Source organism: Podarcis erhardii (genome assembly GCF_964252035.2).
Source record: "Podarcis erhardii genome assembly, chromosome: 2".
Taxonomy (NCBI): domain Eukaryota; kingdom Metazoa; phylum Chordata; class Lepidosauria; order Squamata; family Lacertidae; genus Podarcis; species Podarcis erhardii.
Window position 1 is genome coordinate 62,762,792 of NC_138498.1, and position 23,845 is coordinate 62,786,636.

Below are 23,845 nucleotides of genomic sequence, written 5' to 3' on the forward strand. Positions count from 1 at the left end.
CAAGCAAACGGCTTATTTTTACATCTTATTTCAGCGACACTTTGCTGTTATTCTAATGCTGAAATTGGCTGGGTTTGCTAATTGGTTCCTTTCGCTCTCCCTTTCTCTCTCCTTTCCCTCCTGTTGTGAATATAAAGGTTTGCATATTGTAGTTTTTTGAACTGATTCATGTTCTCAGGTAAAGGTCAAAGGTCAGAAGTTCCCATTGCTCTGTCCCAGCTTCTGTCAACCTACCAGTTCAAAAGCATACCAGTGTAAGTAGATAAATAGGTACCGCTGCAGTGGGAAGGTAAACAGCGTTTCCGTGTGCTCTGGCTTCCAGAAGTGGTATAATCATGCAGGCCACATGACCCGGAAAGCTGTCTGCGGACAAACCCTGGCTCTCTTGGCCTGAAAGCGGAGATGAGCACCACACCCTATAGTTGAATTCAGCTGGACTTAACTGTCCAGGGGTCCTTTACCTTACCTTACCATGTTCTCAGATAAATAAATAAGTAAATAAATAAGTGTGAGATGAACTGCTACACACACAAACACACATTAAGATACCTAAGGCTGTATTTCTTTTGTGGTTATTATGGAAAAGTCTACAAAGCCTTCTCACTATCCCAGGGTTTTACATTAATGAAGTTACTTGATGCAGTTTAGACCCCATGTTAAGTAGCTAATGAGTGTCACCTGTTGGGACAGGAATAGGCCCACATTTCCCACCTAAGAGTGCTTTGAGTGGAGTCGAGGGGAACTGGTGTTAGTCTTTTGGCTTATGCCATGAGCCTCCTGCTGGAGAAATATACTGTTTCTCTTTTCCTGCAGTCTTTCATGAGTCCATGACTGTGTACGTGGACAGTCTACAATCTACAGCATATGGGACTCTAGATTGCACCCTCTGTACTTAATCCTCAGCTATTGGCTTTTTATTGACTGTGAAATATGCAGATATGCCTTTCCAATGCCTGAACCGTAATTTACTACAACCAAAGATAAAACTACAACTTGAGAAGCACTTTTTAAATTCTGAAGTAGTAAATGTATAATCTTAGGGCCATAAACACTCTTTATGATATTTTTTGGTCCTCTGATTACTCTGGCTTATAAGCCCCCCCCCCCTTCTCTCAAAATATTTATTTAAATGGGTGAAGTGAGGAGGGGAATAAAGGTCAACTATCTGGTACATTTTGTTTCTAACATCTGGCTTGAAGAGCAGATGAAAGCGTTATCCAGAGAAAGCCTATAAATTTGCAGAGGAAGGAGAGACGTGGTTGTTAAAGTGCTTTTAAAAAACAGTTTGGAAGCGCACCAGTACTTGCATGCATTTACAAAATTTGAAGTATGTGTTTGTGAAATTTAAAGCAAATATCTGTGTCAAGTGTCTGAAATTGATTGTTTTCAAGCATCACTTATAAAATGAATGCAAATATTCATCCAATAACTAAGACCTTAACAGGACTGTGATTCTCTGGCCTTTTGCCCAATGTTGCACTTGCCACGTAAACTCTTCTCTGCAACACATTTTTTAAAGTGTCCCCATATACTTTGTGCCTCGCCTATTTCCTCTCTAAATTATAGACTTCAGGAACTTTCCATGCTAGCGAGTAGTTCTGAGGGATAAATTTAAGCTCCTGCCCCAGTACAATTGTTGAGACATATTCAAGGTCTCCACTTATGTGATCCCGGCAGGTTATCTCCTGGCTGGTTCAAAACAGATGTCACTAGGGAGGCAGAGTGTGTGTGTGTGTGTGTGTGTTTTCCTCTCCACCTTAGTAACAGCTAAGAGCAAATTACAAAAATTCAAAACAATGAAATGAGATAACATGGAAGAGCAATTGCCTTTTCTTACCATGTGGGAATACTGAAAGGGCGTTGAGATGCTCCAAATGTTGTTAGATTCCAAATTAATCAGCCTCAGCCAGTGTAGCCAGTGGTCAGGGCTGCTGAGAGCTGTAGTCCAGCAACATCTGGAAGAACACAGATTCCTCAACCCTGGTTTCACCTCTGCCCTAGCTGTAAATTTTTATCGATGTTTTGTTTTAAGCTGTAAGCTACTTTGAGAGATTGCTTGTATCTGAAAAGCCACATGAACAAGAAAGGAAGAAAACTGTTGCATACACATGTTTAGGTTGGGGGTGTCCATGTGAGCCTACTGCAAGGGGCAGAGTCATGTGAGTGAGTGTGTAGACTCCACCGAAAAGCTCAGAGGAAGCAGCACTGTGAGGTAGCCAGCAGCAGCTTAGTGGGAAACAGTGATGCCACAGGCAAGAGGTGGAAGGTTCATTTCCACCTCTGACAAGTGGGAGTCTGAACTCAAGAAGAGGAGGGTGGGGGAGACATTTGGCTCAGCACACATTTAAAGGTGAAACAATATGTGGACTGAATCACAACCATCCTCCAAAATTCACACTTCTCTCAGTTTTGCAGTGCCGTTCTCCAGCCAAGCAATGTGTACAAAAACCCACATATAAAGGTAAAATGTGCATAAGGAATGAAAATGGTAACACAAATGCATTATGTTATTAAGCTTATGTTTTGTAAAAATGTGTATATTAGGCAAAATCTAGGCATACAAACATGCCCATTTTGGGATACTTTTGCACTAAAATGCTGGTGAATTTTCATGAAGCCTTAAAAAAAAAAAATGATGTGAAAATGTGGAGAACTGGCCTTAAGACTGGGAAAAATGAGAAACTGAGAAAGACTGGAATAGACCAATTCACCTATCCTTACTTGAGAACAACAGTGCTTTTCAGCAGAATACAAGGCAGGCTTTCCATTCAACTGAGCATCTTTCTAAACACACAGCCACAAGAAAGTTATGGAATGAGGCCTTTGCAATCTTGCAGAGGAGCTCAGTCCTTCTTGCCCTACTCCCTCAGCCAAAGAGTCAGCAAAGACTAGAGTCCACATGTTGCTCTGTAGCAGGGGCGCTGTGTCCTGTTTTGCTGCTAGAGGTAAAACAGGAAGTGCCACCTTGCCCTGCTGCCACTCCCACCACTACCATACCTGCTGCTACTGCTACCGCCATCTACACCACCCATTCTATACAAAAACAGATCAAGAGAACCTTTTTCTAGCCTTCTTTCTAGCAGCCCTTGCTTGAATATTGGCATGCAAATACAGGTCTCTTTTTCTGGCATGGTGTTGAGCTTCATACCTTTCAAACACCTGTAGCTTTGTTCTCAACTGAGTAAAGTATTTTCATCATGGCTGAGAAACATTGCTGATTTCCTTGTGAAGGTTCAGCGCCATCAAGCCTGACATTCTGTAACTGGAGATGTGATGGTTCAGTGCTTCACAGCAAAATAAGCCAAATTTTTGCCCCTTTCTGGTTTTGCTATTATCTGGAGTGTGAAGCTTCTCAGCTAGTCAGTTCCTGCTCTTTGGAGGAACAAGAGCTCAAATATATTAGCAATGCTTAGGGGAAGAGCAAAGTTTTAGCCCTCCTTATTCCTTCATCAATATCCCCTTTTGTTCTTAAAGAATAAAGTGGGCCACCATCCAGCATGGCTTCAACACAGCTTGGAATTTTATTTTATTTTTACTAAATGGTCTGTAACCAGTGACTATAGGCTAGAACATCAAGCTAGTGTGAATGAATTTTGCTATGTGCTCATTTAAATTCTGATCTCCTTACTAAATTCCTTAAAAACCTCTTATATCAGAGATTGTTGTGTCCAGGGGCTTAATTCCCACTCTCCAGCCTACCCACTCCACCACATGGCTTTACACTGCTCAGCTTTGGGGAATCTTCCAAAGCTACAAATGATTATTTTCAAATTGCATGTGGATGCTCAGTTAGAGATTCCCCTATCCACGTCTAAAAGTGGGGTGCTATCAAGATGTTTATTGGCTTTTATTCTACTAAAGGAACTATTCCCAGCACGCAGATCCTATGAGTAAAGAACCCTTATTCACAGGAGCAACACACCACACAGCCCCCATATGTATGAGTACCAGAAGGTTTAGGCTCAAGCAGCTGGCTGGTTCCTGAGAGCTCAGTATCACCACACTCCTCAAGAGCAAAGGGCACCTTAGGAATAACTGCACTCAACAGTAAAGGGATCCCAGCAAGCAGGTTTAAGCATCTGCAGCTGGTTTGGGGCAGGATGTCGGAGGCCAGGATATATAAACCTTCAGCTGAAATGATCCCTAGCTAGCAGGACCAGTGGTCTGGGATGATGGGAACTGTAGTCTCAAAACATCTGGAGGTTTGAGGTTGAGGAAGCCTGCCACAGAATGATGGTGGATTTGGCTGCCCCTACCCCACCATGGCCTGCATTTCTTCACTTTTCCTTTTTCTCAAAATTGCTTGAGAGGGGGAAAGATATGCTGCGAGTTGTAGAAATTCCTTTCATCCTCATCGAGAATTTTGCTCCATTTCCTTCCTCCTACATTGCATTAGATACAGTTTGCTTAGCGGAAGTTTGCCTCTTCACTCTAGTTAGCTTTACTGACTTGCTAGGCTCCATACCATATTGATTGGCTACGGAGACTAGCCAGACTTATGTAAATCTAGGCAGCAAAGCTTTGTGTAAATAGCAGCAATGGTTGGTTATGACTGTACTACTTCACAGGACTGAGCTTCATACCGCTCTGATCCATTTCCTAAGCCAAACCTTTCCTGGTTAGCAATAACTGCTGGCCTGAATTTATTTATTAACAATATTCTAAACCCCATATCAGCAGAAGTTTGCCTAAAATATACTTCAGAATAATTAAGCAACAACAACATGAAAATTGCCTTGCTGGATCAGGTCAAAGGCCATCCAGAAAAGAAGCCTATTGTCACAATGACCAATGAATGTCCTCCGCATGACATCAAGACGGCACTAGGAGGAGACAAAAGTGGCGGCAGCACAGCAGCTGTGCAGCGCCAGCGCAGCTCCAATAGCCACGGCTCCTCCTTCTCCTCCTGCAGCCACCAGCTCCTTCCCCTCCACTGCAGGAGGAAGAAAAGAAGGAGCCGGCCACAGAAGCCGTGCCACACTCAGCTCTGTGCTTGGCCTGCTTCACCCCATTTGAACATGGCGGGGGCCTGGCTCCCTCCCAAAAATATGGGGGGGGGGCAAAAGGGCTCAGCCCCTAGGAGATGGCGCCCCTGATTCCTAGCAACAGGTATTCAGAGGCATATTGCCACTAACAGTGGAGGTAGAGCAGAGCCATCATGGCTAGCAGTCACTGATAGGTTATCCTCCATGACCTTTTCTAGTCTTCTTTTAAAACTATTCAAGTTTGTGACGATCACTGCCTCCTGAAGAAGTGAATTCCATAGCACTGTGAGAAATTCTTTTTTTATCTGTTCTGAATCTTCCAACAATCAGCAAATTGAATGGCTCTGGGTTCTACTGTTACAAGATGTTTAAAAAAACAACCACCCAGAGGTTTCTACCCTACCCACTTTTCCCAAAACATACATATTATACATCTCTATAATCCCCCACCCACATACTCTTCTTCTTTTTTTCTAAACTAAAAAGCACAAATGTTATAACTTCTTTTCATAGAGGAGATGCTCCAGTCTCTTGATCCTCTTATTTGCCTTTTTCTGAACCTTTTCCAGCTCTATAATATCATTTTAAGGTGAAGGTAACCAAAACTTTACACAGTATAACGCTGTTTTTTTTATTTTCTTCATATATTATTTTTGGTGGGTTTTTTTGTATTTTGGTGTGAATAATTTTAATTTATCTCTATTCTACACTGCCCTGGATTCCATGGCTCTTTAGAAATGTTTAAAAATGCACCAACAAATTAATGGAAGAAACTGCTTCACCTCATCAGTACACTGCAGACACTCACTCCACATCCACAGATTACAGTTTCCAAAGGCTTCAGAGTAAATGCTTAAGAGTAAGGGAGATAAATTCAAATAGCTAGGAACCCTATGGTAATACAAAACGCATGCAGAGCCTGCTGGATTAAGCCAATGGTCAATCTAGTCCAGCATCGTATTCTCACAGTAGCCAACCAAATGCCTGTGGAAAACCTGCAAACAGGACACAAACACAAGAGCACTCTCCCCTCCAGTAGTTTATGGCAACTGGTATTCAGAGGCACAGGATAATTCCCACAAGGATAGGGAGGGAAAACAGTTCCCCAACAGAACTTTCTGTAGCATGCCCTCTTAGAAGGAGGGTGAGCCACCGCAAAGTATTGCCTATTGCCCTCAGCACCTGGCAACCCAGGTCGTGGTCCAGAATGCATATCCCTGTTCACACTAAATCTTAAAAGCAAGCAAGATCATGCTGGTTCAACACATTGATAAGATATTTAAACAATGCTGTGTGAGCATGGAGAGACTGGTACTGGGGTGAGATGCTGTGAGCAGCTTTTCAAATACATAATGCATTCTGATCACATCCCAAACCAAACTTCATTGTCAGAGCCAAACCAGACAAGACACAGGAAATGTGTGAGGAGCCTCCTGATTTTTTAAAAAGCTGAAGTACAGCTGGAAAGGGCTGAGATGTGGCTGGAGTAGCAGTAAACAGGAGTAGGCAGTGATTCGCTGTTTCCTGTGGGCTGCCATCACTATCCTCACCCCTTCCCTTAAAAAAATGCGTAGAAGAAAATATACTTCCTTGTATTTCTCCTGAGAAAAGCAACAAGGCAATTTTATTCAGAAAGATGGGCCACAGGGAAGGGTTTCCACACCACCACCACCCCAATGCATCTCTGATCAGATTTGCACAGACACAAACATACAAAAATTGCAGCTGCATTTCAATTTAACAAAACTGGGAGGATATTCATGTGCCTTGTCAAATTTCACCCTCAGGCATACTGAATCAAATCTAAATCTATGTTTCAGATTTAAGGCTTTGGTGAAAAGCAGGACTTTTTTTTTCAGCCAGAACTCACTGAAACTCATTTCCATCACCTGTCAGGTTGGCACCATTGTCATTATAAGAGAACACGGGATTCATGCATTCATGGTTAGTTCTGGCATCTCTTTTTCTAGAAAAATAGCACTGTGTACTCTGTGTGTGTGTGTGTGTGTGTGTGCATGTGCATGTGCGCGCGCACAACAAGGCCTTCTCTGTAGTGACACAGCACCAGTGGAACTCCTTTTCTATGGAAGCCTACTTGATCCAATTCCTGTTAACTTTAACAACTTTCTTAAAAACCTTCATTGTAATAGGTGTTTTGTTTTAATTTTTTTACTGCTCTTTTTAAACCTTAAGGTTTATGTTTTTGTTGTTTTTACAATTGTAGAGTTTTGCTTATTGTTTTTGCTGGGGTTTGTTGCTCATTGTACTTTGTCCTTATTATGCAGATGACATTGAGAGCTGATAAGCAGAAAGGTAGGGTATAAATAGATAAAGAGGTGGCGACGTAACATTAATTCTCTGTGTGGAAATAAAAAGGTGCTCTTCTGGCTGGCTTACATTAATAATAAAAAGGAAATATAGCTTTTGTTTTTCAAAAATCTTTGACAAGCACACACACACAAGTTGTCTTGTTGGTGCAAGGACTTCTGCCTGTGCAATGGGACTTCCTCTCCCTTTCCTAGTGTTCTCCTACAATCTGCTCCAGAGGGTTGTGGGGAAACAAAAACAGATTTGGGGCCATGCGGGGTGGGGGGTGGGGAGAAGGAGAGGAAGTCTTTGTGCTAACAGGATGATTGTACTGGATACAACCCAATGTATTACAGATCACTAAGAAATTCTGATGACAGCAGAAAATATTCCTCTTGTTTCTTTGACAGATGAGTTTCATCTATAGTTTATTCCATTTACAATCAATTTGCTTTTAGTAACTTCAAGACAGCAAGTGAAAAGGATAACATCCACCCTACTATGGAAGTCTCCTGCTAGGTCAGGGGTGTTGTGCCACCCTCCCTCCTCATCCCAAAACTTCCTTCTTGCCTTCACCCTGCAATTTTGGCTCCATCCTCCATTCGCTATTGTTTGTTTGTTTGTTGCTTAGTTTTAAAAAACAACAACTAAAAAACAACCTAACATTTAAAAAAGAAAAAAATACAAGGAAAGATTTAAAACCATTATTAACTCATAGTGCTCAACCAGCAATAACTGTGTCACTGTCATGTCCATTTGCACAGGTGCTGCAGTCGCTAAGCTACTCCTCCTAACAACCTCTGGGTCAGCTAAGTTACTTGGCAACCACTTGACTCCAAAACAAGAAAGCAAAGTGAGTTGTCAGAGTCACAGGCTACGAATTCAGTTGCTGGGGGGCGAGGGGAGGATTTCTGATTCACAGACAGTAAAACCACAGGAGCTCTAACATCTGGCAGAGTGAGGCACCTCCCTCAGGCAGCAGAAGTTGGAGGGTGGCAAACATAAGAGCTTGCCGGATGAGCCAATGGACCACCTAGTTCCCCCAACCTGTTCTCACAATGCCCAACCAGATGCCTACGGTAAATCCACAAGCGGGACCTGAGCGTAACAGCACATTGTCTATCTGCGATTCCCAGCAATTGGCATTCGGAGGCATACTGGCTTCAAAGTGGAGGTAGAGCAAAACCATTGCCGCTAGCAGCTGTTGATAGCCTTGTCCTCCTTGAATTTGTCTAATCCTCTTTTAAAGCCATCCAAGTTGGTGGCTAGAGAGTAGTGTGTCCAGATTTTTAAAAGCGCTACACAGCTAAAGGGGCAGGAGCTCTGTCCTCTCTTGAATCTGTCCACCAAACAGAGTACAGAGATAGTGGAGGAAATGGGGGTGGGGGTCCATTAAAGGAAACTAACATAGTTTCGCACCATTACCAGTCATACAATAGTGGAGTTGCATCAGAGTCCTGTGACAGGCCACCATCCAAAGCAGGCAAGCCAGAGATGTGAAGGCAGGTTGTTTCTCTCCGCTGGAGATTATATTATTGCATTGAAAGGAGGGGGAAGCATAATTTGCAGACGTGGTAACACACACTAATTAAAGTGTTAGCAATAGAGTTAGCAATAGAAATATGCTGAGGATACTATTCATGGTGTGGTGCAATGACAACCTTTTTTCTGGCAGGACTCCTGCACCTTTAAGAACATTAGGTGCTAGAGAAAGCTGCACCAGAATTTATCTCTGGCATGCTGTTGCTCGAGGCACATGAACCTGCTCCTATTTAATAGCAAAGTAGAAAATCAAGGTTTGTAACAAAGTGAGGCAATGCCATCGGAACTTAAGGAGAAATGTGGTGGCGGTGGCTGGTGCTTTGCCACAGCTTATGCTGCGGTATGTAAGTGCTATCCCACTTCAAAGCAGCAATTCTGGGAATTAGAATACATAAATTAATATGCCTTTCATCTTTATAGGCAAAGGAAATACTAGTCTTTCAACAACCACCCTTTTTTGACAAAAAAAGATCACAAAGAATCTCTGTAGCAAATTAGCAGCCTAAGTCTCCAAAATCAAATGGAACATCCGAGCCAAGCCACTGAAACAGATTTTTGTTCAGTTCTTTCTTTACTTTGTTTAATTATACTTTTTCCAAAGCAAATAATAAAAGGCCGACTAGTACAATGGCATCTAAACCCTTTAGTATTTTCACTCTGTGCATTTCTCATTTATTTCTCCTTCCCACTGGCCGTGCTTCTCACACTTTTTTCTTTGTAGAGCTTCCTGGCTGTCTGGGTTGTTTTTGAACAAAACCTTTTACATAAGCAAGAACTAAGAAGAGAAGCAGTGAGCATCGTAACTCAACATTTAAACTTAAATCTGCTTAGCCCCAGTTCATAACTTGTTTCTTAATGAAGAATCACAGAGAAGGAAGCCTGCCAGCTATCATAGTGGCCAATGGCTCCCAAACTACCTCACACACTTCATAATCCTCCTTCAGGGCCTTCCTCCCCACTCCATCTTTCAGGCATGCAGAAAGCCTCTGCCACTCCCCTACTGGCAGTGCATTGCCTGGCTGTTTGGAGATTTCCTTGGCTGTGTCCACAGTAGGGAGCAAATGCATACATGGATCACAGATGGGCCATTATAAGAACAAAGCACCAAAAACGGGTAGACCCTCCCACCACAACAGATACTGCCACAGTTTAGAGTTGAAAGGTTAGGAGTGATGTCACCGAGATAGAAAGCGGCAAGCTTGAGAGAGAGGGACAACAAGGTTAAGAGAGCTATGGCTGATGTCTTCTTGAATCCAGCTCTGTGGTTATGGAAGAAGCAAGCCTTGATTAAATTCTAGCACTTACTGGGTCCAGGGATTTAGAGGAGTCTGGCACTCCCAAAATCATAGCAATACTGTGAGCCTGCCTTCAGCAACATCCGGGGGGGGGGGGGTAAGGCAGACTGCATCTTTTCTTTCTGGACTGATGGTGACAACCCAGAGATTGCATCTGATTGTCTGTCGGTTTTTAAAATAGATATCCAGTAAAAATGTAGCCTAAGCCTCTCTTGTCCTGCTTCTTCCCCAGACATCACCCATCATTATCTCCTCAAACACGCAAGCAAAAACAAACAAACCTCCTGTAGGTAAGGAGGAAGGATTGGTGTCAGGATAACGAGAAGACTTACATGCAAGAAACTGTAGCTGCATCCTAGTTCACAACCACCGTTCTGTCAAAGAAGCCGACACAGCCGCCAGCTTGTGACCTTACCACCCAAGTAGCAAGAAACAAAGGGTAATTGGTTCCATAATGTCTATTTTCACTTTGCTGCTTCTAATCTAGGCTCTTTAAGGCTATTTCCATAGTCAAGAGAATCCCTTTTATGTTTGAGGTTCCTCTTAGGGGCATATAAAAAAGATAAAAGCTATTGGATTTATCAAAGGGTGAGACAGGTGTAATTTTATAAAAATGAAGGTGGAAAATAATGAAGAGTGGCAATGCCCTCTCTGAAATGAAGGGGGAGATTTTCCTATCTCAGGTGAAACTTCTTTTTAAAAAAAAAAAATTATTCTGCTATTTGAAAGTGAGAAAAGATCACTAATTAAATTGCCTGCCTGAAGTGGGCCAAGAATGATACCTCCACCGAGTTACTCTGTTTGCTTGAGAGCGAGAATAGTAATTGGTATCCAGCTGTTGAGATTCAATGTCCGTGTCATCTTTTCATTTTCTCTTCATCCTATTAATTCCAGAACATTTTATACATTCCATTTCTTGGTTTCTGGAAATATCTGCCTAGTCACTGTAACAATATTTTCTTGCAGTGCGTTTGAATAACACACATCCCCCCCCCCAAAAAAAAAACTTCACTTGAAAGTGGTTTGGCTCACTGAAGTGTGTAAGAAAGAACACAATACCATAAAACTAACACAGGACACCGAAAATGGTTTTATTTGTTTTTCCAGAAAACATAAAAATCTCAGGGTTGAAGGTACTCATCTGACTAAGCCTTTGGTTTACGTGAACTGAATTTGTAAATAAAAAATAATGCCATTTATATTGTTGTACTTTATAAAGCAGGGTTTTTTTTAAAAAAAATCAGGGTTTATCTGCTGCTTTAAAAAAAGTTTTGAGGATGAGAAATCAAAAGCTTCTGTATTGTTCACTTATTGTTCCAGCTTATACCCTGGTCAAATATAATAAAACAAGCAGAACTGATCCAGACCATCAGTTATTGTGGAAGACCTCATTACGCCAGGAACATCAGGATGTGGAGGCACTGGCCTGGTGTGTTATTGAAAATCACTGTCTGTCAAGCAAAACTATACACGAGAACCTCTGGCAAGCTGTTGAAATTCATGTTTTGCAAGCACTGAGCTGCACAAATGACTCAAGCAGAGGCATAAAATCTAATGGTGAATTTATAATCGACTTCAGACAGGGGAGAGGTGGGGGGTGCATTTGGAATAAGAACCTAGAAATCATTCCAAAGCTGATACACCTTCTCTTTGCAACAAAAGTACGCATCATTCTGATACTACAAATTCATGCGTTTTCAGGTACAGATACCTGTTTATCTGGTGGAGAAGGAAGGACTCGTGAGCCTCTGATAGGCAATGGGTGCTTTTCAGCAGCCACAGATTCATAGAGTTGGAAGGGACCCTGAGGATCATCTAGCCCAACCCCCTGCAATTCAGGAATATGCAGCTGTCCCATACAGGGCTCAAACCTGCAACCTTGGTGTTATCATGCACCTCTTTACCTTGGACTTTGGTGATTAAGTTTTTTTGTTTTGTCTTATGGGGCCCACTTCTCTTATTGAATCTGTACTCTTACGTTCCATCTAGAATAGTTTTACTTGCTTTATAATTTTAACCATTTTATCTGTTTTTAATAATTGTATACAGTGGTACCTCGGATTACAGACACTTCAGGTTACAGATTCCGCTAACCCAGAAATAGTACCTCTGGTTAAGAACTTTGCTTCAGGATGAGAACAGAAATCGCGCGGTGGCAGCGCAGCAGCAGCAGGAGGCCCCTTAACTAAAGTGGTACCTCAGGTTAAGAACAGTTTCAGGTTAAGAACGGAGCTCCGGAACGAATTAAGTTCTTAACCCGAGGTACCACTGTATTGTATTGTTGTAATCCACCCGAAGACTTTATGGTGAAGGGTGGGTAAGAAATCTACCAAATAAATAAAACTTTTTGCTTCTGTTTTTGTACCAGAAGCTTGCATCTAAAAGGGTTTCATTCCACACACTAGGCTTGGGCTCCCGCTACAGAGGCTGGAATGTGCCCTAGACACATGAGTTCCTTGTTCAGGCACTCCACAAGTATTTGGAAGACTGTGAGATGTTCCTTGCAAAGCGGGCATTATCTCCCAAGTGTATCTGGGCAGGTGGTGGTAGATTCGGTTGGGACTACCTCCAAAAGAGAGGCTCTGGGTAGACTTTGATGCTTTGAGTGGTTTGGGCACCTCACTTGAAGCTAGGGGTTATAATATGTGTGATACAGCACTAGAATCTGCCATTCAAAAGCACATCTTGTATAGCTAGCACCAGCCAGTGACATTAACTGCAACTGCACATATATGTATTACTGTTGGCTTCTTGGGGTGTAGGGAGGGGCTGACTGTCTCCAGCTGTGGGAAGTATCATTTGGATGGGTCATATTTTGCAGCTCACAACGCAGGAAGAGTGACAGTTTGAAAACCAAAATTTAAATTCAAAATTCAAAATCTCAATACCTCTCCCCTTATTCTAATTTTTTTTTAAAAAAAAACCTGTCTCAGCTGAGACATTTTTTTCCAGAGGCTTACTTCAACAATCAATCAGTATATCATTTACCATATTAGGCCTTGCTGCTATATTGCGTTTTCAATATTGATAACTACAATACCATACAATAAAACAAAGTTGAAATGGACAGGAAAAGCCATATTTGGCCAAAAGAAATTAATGTAAATGTTTGCCCAGAAAATATATGTGCAAACAAGTATTATGTCAAAACTACCCGTAACAAATATTGATGCAACAATAGTTGGAACACAGCAGGGTGCCAGATCCCCAGTCTCCATCTTGATTTCAAAAACCATCTACTAGCAGGTAGATCAGGCTTCCTCAACTTCAGCTCGCCAGATGTTTTTGGCCTACAACTCCCGTGTTCCCTAGCTAGCAGGACCAGTGGTCTAGGATGATGAGAATTGTAGTCTCAAAACATCTGGAGGGCCGAGGTTGAGGAAGCCTGATGTAGATTAACCTTGGGGTGAGAGGGATGAAACTGCCTGAGGCAATGAGAACATAGCTAGGGGGGCGGGAATAGAAAGCTCAGAGTGAGAAAAAAAGCAGAGGGATGTTAATTTCTTATACTAATTATGTCTTTGATTTCCCAGTGGAAGAGGGCAATGCTGAGAAAAGTGATGATGGAAAAGCCAAAGCCAATTATAGAAAAGTGGTGGGTAGGCTCAGCCCACCTGACATTAACCCCTGGACTAGGTAAGCCCTTGTCTGATCCAGTAGGGTGTATCTGGCATACTCTGAGCCCAGAATTGGAGAACATTTGCATCCCACCCTTCCTACACAGAACAAAAGGTGACAAGGGCATTGATAGGCTAGGATATGTTGAATTTTTCAACTTTCAAATTCCCAAAATGAGGAGAGCTATAAATTTGTAACATGACTTGGGAATTCCAAAGATATTTTGGTTGAATTAATTTAATTTAGTTTTGCTTGTTAGGTAGAATGTATGTAAAATTGCATAGAGATCATTAACAACGACTGCCAAGTATTAATATTATTTTTATTATTTAGTATTTAGTATTCAGAAGGTAAAATTAAAATTATTTGGTTTTCCGAAAGCAGTTTATGTGCTTCTTCATCAAACATAGCCTTGCCAAGTTAAATGTTACCCAATGACAACAAAAATAGCAGGTCTGAATTCCTCAAATCCTAAAACATATTTTTAAGACCCTTCACTGAATAAATTTGCAAAAATTAAGTTTACCCCTAAAATGACATGTCCCATTGCTAGGTATTTAAAGGAATTGAAGCATGGGCCCATGATAGAAATTTGCATAAAAATTGCATATGCTCATTTATTTGCACAGATACTTCAAGTAAATTCATATGGCAGACAGCTAGGGACTCACCAGTATTATGCTATGCTGTGCGTCCAGCCATCCAATACAAAAAGTGTTTTTTTAAAAAAAGTTTAATACAACTTAGAAGGGAGGGGCAGGAGATTTGGGTTCCATCACAAAAGCTGTGGGGCTCAGCCCTCTAGTGATGCATATCATTATTCCCCATGTATTTTGTCTTTACAACAAATGTGAGGGCGGTTAGGCTGAGTGTGTGTGACTGGTCCAAGGAAAGCAATGTGGACTTGGAGGGGATTTGAACCCAGGCCTTCCTAGCCATGGTCCAACACTCTAACCACTAAACCACACTGACTTTTACAATGATCTTCATTCCAAGCCCTGTCCTAAAGCCGTCTAAGAAGAATGAGAAGCAGGGTGGAGATGGGATCCCTATCTACTCATCGACAGCACCAATAAACAACAGCTATAGGCTATGGTGGCCAGCATGAGAGGTGGAGTTGGGATTCTGGAAGCCAAGCAGAGGAATAGGGATGGGTTGGCAACGTTCTCATCCTAGCAGGGCCCCTGTGGATTATTCTCCATAGCATAGGAACCCAGATCTCAGCAGAGTCCTTAAATCCAGTTAAAATCAATGGGACTGAAAGGTGCTGAAATTTGGATTGTGTCCGTACAGTTTCATCTTTATTTATTTTCTGTCTTTGTGGTGTTTGAAATCATTTTAGGAATGTGCTTTGCATTTTCTTGGGTTAACAAAAATATTTAATTTTCTCCCGTAATTCACAACATGTTTATTTGCATCGACGGAATCATGCTGAGTTCCTTATGAGGGCTATTTATGTCCTGTTTAGTAATTTTCATGGCTGCTAACCAAAGATGTGTCATGTTTTTAAAACTATTGCATTCAATTTGTGTGTTTAATCTATATTTATACCCCTTTCTTATCAAATACTTCAGGGCTTTATTAACTGTTACTACCTTTTAGGAAGCCAAAATAAAGAATACTTGACACCTCATGTTCCTCTGTACAATAGAAGCAAAGTTCAATGAACTGGGGGGAGAGGGAAACGCAGTAAGAGCTAAAACAAATAAACAAGCAAAGTAAAACACAAGACAAGGAGTGAAGCAAAAAAAGAAACAACCACATCAGCAAAAACTAGTCCAAAGTATGCAAAAACAATTATAATTGTTAACAGTTCTTCTTCCCTAGAGGGGAATCAATGTAATTTTATCTCACCCAGAGGTGGGGAAGCTTTTTTCAGATCAAGGGCCACATTCCCTCATAGGCAACCTTCTGGGGGCCACAAGTCAGTGGTGGACAGGTCCAGAGACAAAAGTGGGTGCAGCAAAAAGCGTGACTCTGACCTTTGTACAATGAAAGCCAGAGGTCTTTACATTCACCTATGCCCCATGTGCATTTCTCCATCCAGCCCAAGAGCAACAGCACTCAAAGAGGACCTAGGAACAGTCCCCAAGGGCCAGAAAGAGAGGCCTGGAGGGCCACTTTAGCCTTTAGGCCTGAGGCTCCCCACCCCAGCTGTAAATAGTTAGCCATTTCTTCCATTTTCTAGTAGACCTCTGAAAACTTCACACGTTACATACTTTGACCAGATGTATACGGTACACTTGTTTATTTTTAGAAGAAAGTCCCACTTAATCCAGTAGGACTTTCCAACAAGTAAACATGGCTGGAATCTGCCTGTTATTCTGGACTCACTGCCATGGTGGAATTGATAAGCGGTTTCTCCAGCCCAGACTAGGGCTCCTAAACCTTATAACCACCCTTCTTTGTGTGCCTTCAACAGGCAGGCTCACACGCAGGCATTGAACAGATGAGGCTCTTACTCAGACAGAAAAAAGAGCACTGGGGAGAATACTGTTTCCTACTACAGGCACAGGGAACTGTGGCCCTCCGCATAGTGTTGGTTTCTGCCCCAGCCAATGATCAGGGATGATGGGAGCCGTAGTTCAACATCTGAAGGAACACAGCTTCTCCATCCCTGGCCTGGATATTCTTATTTGTGATCCCAGAGGGAGCAATAAAATAAACAAATGAAAGGAGCAGCATTGGCTCTGTTACCTACAGCATGGAAATGGTGGGAGTGTGCATCTCTCAAGACTTATATCCAGGCAAGAAAAAGCTTCACCTGTTATATTTCTGTGTTGGAAAGACCCAGGAACTGTTTCAAAGGTGACAATTCTGTCTATAGGAAAGTATCCACACACAATCATTTCAAAGCATAGTAAAAGATCTCTCAGAGCTTGGCCTGGCAACCCTAGTAAAAGCCCACAAATCTTTACTGTTTATAGCCTTGTTGTTACCTGTAAGACATGTAATATGCGCTCCTTCCCTAATTTGGGGTGCTCCCTCAGGATGCTTTATTTTAAGGGCATTTGGCAACTGTAATTATTACTTCTTGATTACTAACTGTTGCCAAAACCTCTCTTTATAAATAGGGCTGGAACCCTGTCTAGACATTTCAGGCTACAGCTCCCACCATCCCTCACCATTGGTCGTGCTGTCTGAGGCTGATGAGAACTGGAATCCAACATCTGGAGAGCACAGGTTGAGGAAGGCTGCTCTACACTTACCTGGAAGAACACCCCGTTGAATTGAACAGGACTTGATTCTGAACAGCTAGACATAGGATTGCACTGTTAAAAGCAAATCTTGTGCATCCTACAGTTAGTGGCCTGGTTTACAAAAAGAGCTGAATCACCAAAAGCAAAACTGATCGGCGGCAGCTGGCAGATTGAAGTTCTCAGCAACTTTCAGTGGAACATCTCTCTGATTAGCGATAAACTTTGTACAGGAGAGTAGGTTTAGGTACCCCAGTATCAATCATTACATCTCTGGCAGTTCTATAAATGTCAGACAGGCTGCTGATTCATTTCCTAAAATGGCTTCCTCTGGTACGGCCAACGTCTCTGGAGATAATGACTTTAAAGGCTCCTTAGGTAAGCGATGACTAGTGTTTCTTTTAAGGTCAAAAAGCAAGATTCTCCCATAAATCATCAGGAGACATTTTTAAAAGTGAGAATTTAAGAGAAGTAGCAGAATTTATAGCATCCGTTGCTCCAGCCGCAGAGTAGTAGAAGGTGGAAGCATAAATAAGGTTGCCATATTTTGAAGAGCAAAAAAGAGGACACATTTGCCAACATCTACTTTTAACAATGGATCGCTTTGATGACTCTGCCCATGAAAAAGAGGACAAATAGCAACCCTACAAGCATTTGTGACCCCATTATTGGGCAAATGAAGAGAGGCCTTTTTGGAGTGAATGTGTGCCCACACCACTTCAGTGGCAGCAGAAAGACAGAAAAGCATGTTGGCCATTCTCTAACAAAACATGAGACCTTAACTACTTCCAAATAAAATCACTGGAAAAAATTGGGGGGGGGGTGGAAATTCCAGGTTTACCTGTGTGCTTTATAATATCACTTCACTCCCAAATATAGTATCCCCTCCCAAATCTCATTAAGCAGTGTTTTAGCTTCCCAGTGAGCAGCACAGGTATCTTGACTAAAGCAGCTCCCGTTAGACAAATGTTTCCATGTTTTCCCTCTGAGTCGAACTTCTCTGTTGTGGCTTCCTATAGAGTTGGGACTTATCACAACAGCACAGCACATTCAGCAGGGTTACAATGAATGAGATGAGCTTTAAAAGGATTCGGTATCCGTCCGCTTATTTTGCATTAGCCAAGCAAATGGTTTTGAGAGGACACATATTCTTGAACTACCACTATATGGCAAGATAAAGTACTAAATATGTGAGTTTCTTGATACTTGCAATTTGGAGCTAGCATCTGAAAATGTAGGGGGATATACTGTATATCTTCATAGCATTAAGATTCTATTGGCTTCATTTAGTATTCCGCCTCCCCTTTTAAAAATAAATTAAAATACTTTTTTTTTTACTCTTCTGTTAAATATTATTTATGAGGAAAATTAGAAGGAAGTGCAGCCTATGTACTATACGGCGGGGAGTTAATGGTGAGCATTATTTTACTCCATTCTCTCCCTGTGAACTAAGAATGTGCCTTAATAAACTAGGGTTGTTTTTAGTAATCTCCTGAGATATGTCAGGGGAATTAGCCTTTGAAAATGGTGTGGTTTTACTAAGCAGCTGTATAGTGGATTTGCTAGAGGTCTGAGCAAGTAAAGCCTATTCTGTGAAGTGCAGATTTCCAATATGAGTAAGGAAGTGCTACAGTGACATCTATTGGAAAGCACTCTGATCCATCATTACAGATTAATCCAATAATCTATTTTGTTTGTCTGGAAGAATGTACAAGCCACTTAATCAAAGAATCCCTAAGCAGCGTACATAGAACAGTTTTTTAAAAAATTATTAATATGTTTCTTGGTTTGCCATGAAAACCAGTGCTTTGTGAGTGGTAGTTAGGAAATCACTTTCTACTTCATGATACTTTTCATTGGGCTAATCTTTCACTGATGTTCACCACGGTAACACTAAATCCCAGTTGTCTGCACAAAAAAGTTCTTCTGAGATGAAATAATGCTATCCAGAGACCTGATGCCAAACTTTAGACAGGAATCAAGCATGGCATCCCAATTCAGTGAATTATAGAATGACTATATTGACGATACATTTTGCCAATAGTGGCTGGCACAGGCAATGATGTGTGGTGTTGGGAAACCAGGTAAGCAACGCCACCCTCTCCACACTGGCCACTAATACATCTGCTCCAGATGCGTGATAAAATTATCCATGAGACCTAAGATTCACAGAATGGTAAAGTTTGAAAGAAATACACAAAGCAGAAGGATAAAAGCGGAGATCCTGGGATACAGACCCTTTTTATCACCAGAGCAATCAACAACCAATGATGGGGTAAGTGTGAGAAGATGTAGATTGGGAAAATAATGAAGAGAAAATCTGAATTCTCCCCCCCCCCAACTGTTCTAATTTGGAGCCCCCGCTCCACTCAGAAAACAGCTTATAAATGAAACTGGGGGGGGGATCAGGGAGGTCTGATCACAGATTTCCAATGTAATGTATAGTTTGGTCCAAACTCATTTTCCTTCCCCAACAGTTTGCCTCACGCACAGCCACTCAAGACATCAGTCACAGCTGTTGTCCAGCTTTAAAGTAGAACTTTTCATAAGAACTTCTTGTGGACCTCAGGAAGGAAGGAATTTGCCCCAGTTCTTATTTTTCTGCATGACTACAACGTGTGCAGTTTCATTTAAGCCCTGAAACAAATTGGTGTGACCTAAGGAAGTAACCTATCGCATCCCCACAGTCCCTTGGCTGTTCATTATTAGTACAGAAGATAACCATCCCCTGAGCAGAACAAATAAATAAATAAATCAGCACTTCAAAAAGGACATTCCATGTGAATGGAAGGTATCTTTGTGCAGCAACAAATTCCCCATCCTTTTGAAGCTTGGAGGAGAACCCTGCAACATATATAATCTTTTCTCTTCTAATCTGAAACTCTGAATCTTTCACTTCAACAAGCCAGAATCTCAGGTGTCTGGTTTTTGTGGTGGAAGTCTAAGTCTGCGGGAAGTAAGTTGGTTGTGTCATAGTCTGTCTCTCAGCATTTAGATGATTAAATGCCTTTCGTGTGCAAATTTAATATCTGGAAAAGTTGTATAAAAATAGAGAGAAAGCAAAATCTCTAGGAAACCAGACCCAAGCCTTAAAGATGAAAGAGTAGCCAAATTGAAATTCATCTGAAGAGATACTTTTGACACTTTGAAGTTATGGTGAGCAAAAACAGTTAAGTACAAGCAGTTGTCACATTTTTGAACTGATCATTGAGAGAGGGAGGGAATCTAGGGGACTTTTATTGGGCTAACAATAGGTTCAGTAGGAAGAGCAGCCTTTAAGATATCAGATCTGTAAATAAAACCTAATATACACTGACTGGCCATGGAATGCCTGGGTGGAAGCCAGCTGAGCCTGTGGTTTATTCATTTTTGGGACCACACTGCAGTGTTGCCTCCATGTACAGCCCACAGAAACCTTCCTATAGGAGTGAGTGGCAGCCATTCACGTATATCAGAGAAGGTAAGCAGATACATTAGGGTGGAGGGAGCTAAATTTGCCCCTGTACTCACCATAGTAATCCCACTCTCTGGCACGAGGAACACATTTTGCCCCCCCCCCCCCCGGCTGAAACTGAGCACTTCTTGGTCATGCTTGAATGCAATGAAACTCAGGAACGAGCTTTTTAAAAATATTAGACTTTTATAACTTTCCTTTAAATAAAATTACCTTTACAGCCAAAAATTACCAATGAGAGGGGCCAACAGTAATAGTTTGCACTTGTCCATCAGTTTCCAGTGGAATAGCAATTACTATGAAAACCCCTCTATGAAGAAAAGTTGCAACATTTGGGGCTTTTCCATCTAGAGCAAGCAGTGGACTGGAACCTCCCGGTGGGCATTGGGTCATTTTCAGGTGCCTGCCCCATGCCCTCCTTCACTTGCCTGCTCCTTCCCCTGGCCATGCCATAGCTTGTTGGTTGGACAACTCCTTGAATGCTGATTAAATGTTGGCAGAGATAGAGAAGTTTGTGGGTGCAAGAAGAAGAAAGATAGGCCTCCTTCCTCTGAGGAGAAAAGGTCAGAGAAGGCAATGAATGAAATTACAAAGAGAAAAGGTTAGTATTTGTTATTAATAAAATGGTGTCAGTAAGGACCACCCGCCAAACTCTGTCTCTCTCTCCCAATACGATAACTCAGGACTATCCAGCCAAAGTTGGATGATTGAGGACAGGTGGAAGAAAACACTTCTTTACACAATGCATAATTAAACCTTAGGAATTTGCTCCCGCATCATAAATTGTAGTTAGCTGAATGGCTTTAAAAGAGGATTTGACAACTTAATGGAGTTTAAGGTTATCCATGGATACTAGCAATGGTGGTTATGGGATACCTTTGCTGTGAGAGGCAGAATGCCTTTGAATACTATCTGCTGGGAATTGCAAGTGAGGAGAACTGCTTGCAGGCTTCCATAGGTATCTGGTAAGCCACTGTGAGAAAAAGAACCTGACTGAGATAGTTCTTTGGTCTCATATGGCAGGACTCTTCATATGCTCTTACTACACATTGGTTTGTTTTGTGACCATACGAAATATGTCTCTAAACTATATATATACTGCCCAATGACAATAAAATCCACCATAAAAATGATAAATCTGCATAACACAGAACAGCATACGAGAATAATAGAAAGATTTAACAAACTTAAAAGTTGTTTTTTCTAAAGGCAAGCAGTTAAAAATAAATTAGATGTGAATTAAAACACATAGAATCATGGAATTATAGAATTGGAAGGTACCCCAAGGGTCTTCTCGCCCAACCCCCTGCAATGAGGGAATCTCAACACAGTCCACCACCCAATTTAAAACCAGTTTGCAAACCTGCTTAGCTTTGCAACTGTGGTAGCAGTTTATGGGGGGGGCATCTCTATTTTCTCATGGGAAACCTCATTTGGGGGGGAAATGCTTTTTTCATATAAACCTCTGGCTAAATGCATCCAAATGGTTAGAGCTTTTCTTTATTGCATTTCTGAAGGCTGAGATGCGACTGACGAGTGCCTCAAAACGTGTGTCCGAGGACTGCATGTGGCCCCTTTGACGCCCCACCCAGCTCCCATGCTGCCTTCCCAAAGCTGGGTAAGCAAGGTGCTGGTCTTTGGGAAGGAGGTGTGAGGGCTCTGACAGAGTCCTAGAGTCCTCTCTATCCTTCCCAAAGCCCAGTTAGCACTTTCCCAGCTTTGGGAAAGAATGGGGAGCTCTAGGACCCTGTCAAAACCTTGTGCCTCCTTCCCAAAGCCCTGTGCCTCACTTACCAGGCTTTGGGAAAGCAGCATTAAGGGCTGGGGTGCCTCAGATTTTGGGCCTCAACACTCCCCCACCCCCGTGACTAGGCAGTGTGCAGCCTGCATGTTCTGTATTGAAGTACTCTTGCAGCCCACTTGGTATGAAATGTTATAGACTGTCCTGGACTAGCCCCTTCATCCAGGTAGATGAGATCATTGTAGTGGTATGAGTATGGTCCACCCACAGAGTCAATTACATAGAAACCCCAGTGCCTTTTTGTTTAGGTTTCAGCAGAGGACACATGAAAGGCATTGAAATCTAATGCTTCACAGCTTTATTGCTTGGTCATTGATTGGTGGCATGCGAGTCATTAAGGGTTCAACCACAGAATCCATTGCAATATTTTATTGCAAACCCCTCCACTCTTTGTTCCTGTTTCCAAAATGAGTACAGTAGTTCCCTAGACAGTGTAATTTACCAGGTCAACCCACTAGGTGGCAGTGAAAGCTCATGGTTCATGATACCGTGCTTGGAACAGCACTGAAGTCCAAGCTAAGCTCCCATGCCAGCAATTTATTCAGCCTTCATCCTGATTTGCTTGCACAGAGCTTACCCCAGTGATTAGACTACCTCTAGTCTTTACTGAGCATTTATCCTGATTTGTTTGCAGGGTACAGTACTTACATGTCTTCCTGTTAATCATTCATTCATCCTACGCTTTTCAGTGCATTTTCCTGTTACTTTCCTAACTGCACTTTCTTTAAAGTCCCTTTAAAGAAAAAAGCAGTTTTGTTATGCTAGTGTTCACTTCCAGATGCCTTGTTTATTGAACATTCATTCAACATGCATGAATAAAAGACATTTGACTATTTATTGAGTGATCCTTCTGAGTTGTTTGCAAAAACTGCTATGCCAAGCAATTCTTAACCCACACTTCCATTACGTTTTATGGGCACTTCCCTTATTTCATCAAGTCCGAACTTGGGGGGAGGGGGGTTAATTGTGCAAGATCTCCAAATCAGTGTTAACTGTGCAACCTGAATTTGCCAGCGTGTAAGTGAATCCTGTCCCAAAACAGCGAGCGTCTGGAAGTGTCCGCTTTAATTGCACAAACTTTCTGGTATGTGCTTGAATCCGTCCCGCAAAATAAATCGTTTCAAGACTGGTGATGGCCTTCCATTTAGATGCTTTTTAAAGAGCATCAGAGGGAGAGATCCATCCCAAACTGAAAGCTTCCAACTTGGGAAGCTTTTCTTACTAGATGCATGCTGGGGGCAAAGGGCAGAAGTTATTTCACCCAGCCTTTCTTGGGTCTGGGCCTTTGGAGACGGTGTTACATTTGGATGGACCTTGACCTGGTTACTCCTCAAGGTAGTTCTTAACTCTCGAAAAACAACTTTTGTCCACCCCGCCCTTTGCCAAGAAGCTGCCCACCTGGAAGCCTGGAAGCTTTTAAACTCAGGTCGGTGGGACTCCCGGCTTTCCTTCCCCTAGGCAAAAGCAGCAACCCCAGACCCTGCTCTTCCGCGAGTCGACTCGGAAAAGCAAGTTTCCCTCAGTCCCAGGTGAGTGCAGGGTTGCGGCCTGACAGCGCGGGAATCCCACGTCAAACCAACCCAAGGGGGCGAAGTTCCTGAGGCAAAAGTCGGCTTCGCCTTGCGCGCGCGAAAGAGGCGCTTCCT

The 23,845-nt window shown here is 42.2% G+C and overlaps 1 long non-coding RNA gene across 2 annotated transcripts in view; it reads right to left on the bottom strand.

The window, feature by feature from the left end:
• The window catches only part of LOC309336063, a 105,585-nt gene extending 81,852 nt beyond the window's left edge, over nucleotides 1-23,733 (bottom strand). For both annotated transcript variants that reach the window (XR_014153875.1, XR_014153876.1), the window contains exons 1-2: nucleotides 23,598-23,733; nucleotides 22,848-22,932 (exon numbers count right to left, since the gene is read on the bottom strand). This is a non-coding gene — a long non-coding RNA (uncharacterized lncRNA). The remainder of the gene's footprint in view (nucleotides 1-22,847; nucleotides 22,933-23,597) is intronic.
• Nucleotides 23,734-23,845: the final 112 nt, after the last annotated feature.